Genomic DNA, 4,131 nt, shown 5'->3' with positions numbered 1-4,131 from the left:
CTCTTTGGGGTATATTCCCAGTAGTGGAATTGCTGGGTCAAACGGTATCTCTATTCACAACTTTTTGAGAAAGCGCCATACCACCTTCCACAGTGGTTGCACCATTTTACACTCCCACCAACAGTGAATAAGGGTTCCAGTCTTGGCTGGTGAGACTTTTGCAGACAGGTCAGGTGATGGAGCTGTGCTGCCTGAATGAGGAACACTCACCACACAGCAAGTGCAAAGGCCCTGCTCAGGCGGCTGGGGGGTGGGTACCACTGGGCGGGGGGTGTTGGAGTTCCCTGAAGGGGCTGAGGGTTGCAGGAAGGCGATGACTGGCACTGGGCTGCGGTGAGGCGGATTTCGCGGATGCAGGCTGGCTGACCCATGATGGTGGCTGGTGCCTCTAGTCACTTCCTTCTTGTAGTGACCGACTGACTGCACAGCAGTGGAAACCACCCAGCCCCAGCTGTCCTCACCACTGTGCTGTTGGAACCCCTGGGTCTGCCCCAGGAAGGGCTTCCTCTTTCTGACCTTGTACCAGCATGGCGTCTTCCTTCCTGACAGCTGCCCACCACGTGTTAGGAAGAAGTCTCAGCATGTTAGGAGGGGAAGTCTTGGCCTTGTTTAAGCAGTGCGGGGACCACGTTGTCCCTTCTTCTGGCAGTCTGTGATACAGTCAGTTTTTGTGGCCAGTCCCACAATTCGAAGGGATCAAGTCTCCCTTTGGCCCTCTGTATTCATTGTCCAGCTTTTACGTGCATACTTTGTTGTTGTTGTCGAGTGCCGTCAGGCCCGTTGTGACTCAGTGACCCTATGATAACCCTGTAGGACCACAGATCTGAACCGTGCCCTGTTCGGTGCCATCCCGTGACATTTCCAGCCCTGGGTCAATCCATCCCGCAGAGGGTCTTTCCCTCCATCATTGACCCTCCAAGTCCCTGTGTCAATCCATCCCATTGAGGGTCTTCCCTTCCACCGTTGACCCTCTGCTTTTCTAAGCTCGATGTCCTCTCCAAGCACTGGCCCCTGCTAACAACGTGCCAAGGAGTGGGAGATGAAGGAGCAGCCGGCCTGCGCTTTCCCAAGACCGGCTTGTTTGCCTTTTTGACAGTTCATGAGCTATTCAGTACGTCTAACACTGCACCTCAAAGGCTTTCATTCTCCTCCTGTCCTCTTGATTCATTGTCCAGCTCTCAGATGTCTAGCAAGCTATTGAAAGACCAGACTTTAGTTCAGGTGCATCTTACTTTTCAAGATGACATCTTTGCTCTTGAGCACTTTGGGGAGACCCTTGACGGCACACTTTACCAATGCTGTACAAGACAGTGGATACCAAGGGTGCTGATTGTGGGTTCAAACAAGATGAAGTCATTGACTATATTTATCTCTTCTCTAGGAGATTAAGGTGCGCTTGATACAGGCCATGGTCTTTGCAATCACTTGTTATGCGTCAGAGAGTTGCACAATGACTAGGGAGGATAGAAGGAGATTTGATGCCTTTGAGCTGTGGTGCTGGAGAAGAGTATTGAATGTACCATGGACTGCTAAGAAAATGAACAGGTTAAAAAAAAACAAAAAAAAAAAAAGAAAATGAACAGGTTCAGCCTGGAGAGGGTTAAACCAGGCTGCTCCTTGGAGGCAAGGAGTCTGACATACTTTGGACGTGTTGCAAGGTGGGACCAGTCCTTGGAGAGGGACATCATGCTTGAGAGGGTGGAGGGACAGCACAGGAGAGGAAGACCCTCGATGAGGTGGATTGATTCAGTGGCTGGGGTGATGGGGATAGATGTGTTGGAGACAGTGCGATTGGCACAGGACAGAGCAGGATTTAGGACTGTTGGACATAGGGTCGCTATGAGTCACAGGTGACTCGATGGCACATAACAACTAGCTATTGTGTTGTTTCCTGTTAATGCATGTCTTTATTGTTATTAGGAACTGTCAAGTACAACTCATAGAGACCCTGTGAACAATCTGCATGAACCCTGTCCTATCCTGTGCTATCCTCAATCTCTGATACACTCAAGTCTGTTAGCACAGTCACTGTGTCACCCCACCTAGCTGAGAGACTTCCTGTTCTTTACTGACCTTCCACCTTCCCAAGCATGATGTCCCTCTCCAAAGAATAACCTCTCCTAGCAACATGTCCACAGTATGTGAGTCGAAGTTTTATCATCTTTGCCTCCAAGGAGCACTCTGGCTGCACCGTCTTCAACACATTTCTGTTTGTTCTTGCGGCTGTCCATGAGATATATAGCACTCTTCTCCAACACCACAGCTCTAAGACATCTATTCTTCTGTCATACTTATTCATTGTCCAGTTCTCAGATGCAGAGCAAGTGACTGAAAAGATCATGGCCTGAATCAGACACACCTTAGTCCTCAAACTGACATCATTACTCCTCAGTAATTTGGAGAGGTCTCTGACCACACATTTTCCCAGTGCAATACGTCTCGTGATCTCCTGACTGCTGGTACCATGGGTATTGGTTGTGGATCCAAGTAAGATGTAGTCAGTGACCATCTCAATCCTTTGTCCATCCTGTTGTCCAGTAGTGAAGAATTTTGTTCATGCATGTGAAGATTAAAGATGCCAAATAAATTTCAGTCCTCAATAGGACACCTTTTGGCTTTTGCTTGTTTTTTATAAATTCTAGAATTTTTTCCTATTTACATTGTGTTTCTTTTTTAAAAAAATTAATTTTAATAAACATTTACAGAGGTTTTGGATTTCCATTCATACATTGCCGCACATTGTGTTTCTTATGATCATTTTCATACATTATGTCTTATAAAATCAATCACCACTGATCTATGCCCATCATTAGCTCATCTTTTCAGATCCCCACTGGATCGTTCCTAATTCCTTCACCCCTCTGTCTACTCACCAAACTCTGTGACCCCTTCCCACCCTTAGCCCCTCTGCTCCCTCCTCTCACCTATTTTTTGTTATCCATCCAAATATTAGACTGCCAAAAGTTTTGATTGTGGAGCCGAGCACGTTGTAACTGTTAACAACCTCAATCTCTCCTCCATCTGTCATGGCGTTGCCAATCGGCCCAGTGGTGAGAGGCTTTGTCTTCTTGATGTTGAGCTTCAATCTATATTGAAGACTATAGTCCTTGACCTTCTGCAGCAAGTTCTCCTCAGTTTCAGCAAGCAGGGTTGTGTCATCTGCGTAGTGTAAGTTGTTGATGAGTCTCCCTCCAATCCTGATGCCACAGTCCTTCTCATGAAGTCCAGCCTCTTGAATGATCCGTTCAGTATATAGATTGAAAAGTTATGGAGACAGGACGCATCCCTGATGCACTCGCTGATGACTCAGGAGGATAGAAGAATTGATGCCTTTGAGTTGTAGTACTGGAGAAGAGTCTTGAACATACCATAGACTGCCAAGAAAACAAATAGATCTGTCTTGGAGAAGGTGAAACCAAGTTTCTCCTTGGAGACTAGGTTTTCGAAGTTCCATCTCACACACTTCGGGCACATGACCAGGAGAGACCGATCCTTGGAGAAGAGCATCATACTTGGAAGGGTGGAGGCACAGCACAGGAGAGGAAGATCCTAGATGAGATGGACTGATACAGTAACTGGGGCAATGGGGGTTGGTGTGTCGGAGTCAGTGAGACTGGCTCAGGACAAGGCAGGCTTCAGAGCTATTGTACATAGGGTCACTGTGAGTCGCAGGTGACTTGACAACACACAACAACAACAACAGCAACAACATACAAATATTACTAGTGGTCCTTCTGTTTTTATAATAATGGCCTTATGCAGTATTTGGCTGTATGAGCCTGAGCTAGTTCACTCAGCATAATGCTCTCCAGCTTCTCTTATGTTATATAGTGTTTTTTGAAGTCACTGTTTCTGAGTTCTGCATAGTATTTCATCATGTGAATATACCACGATTTCTTAGTCCAGTCATTTGTTGATGGACATTTGAGTTGTTTCCATGTTTTTTTGCTGTTGTGGATAACACTGTTATGAACATTGGTGTACAAATCTCTGTTTGTATTTCAGTTCTGTTTTCCTGGGATATGTTCCTAGAAGTGGAAGAGCTAGGTCATGTGAAATCTCTATGTTAGAAAAATAATTCCTGACTAAGTGGGTTTCAGGTATTCAGGGATGATTCAACGTAAGAAGAAT

Source organism: Elephantulus edwardii, unplaced genomic scaffold, assembly GCF_000299155.1.
Source record: "Elephantulus edwardii isolate Elephantulus edwardi_28Jun2011 unplaced genomic scaffold, EleEdw1.0 scaffold00129, whole genome shotgun sequence".
Lineage (NCBI taxonomy): Eukaryota > Metazoa > Chordata > Mammalia > Macroscelidea > Macroscelididae > Elephantulus > Elephantulus edwardii.
Note: the sequence above shows the minus strand (reverse complement) of the source record.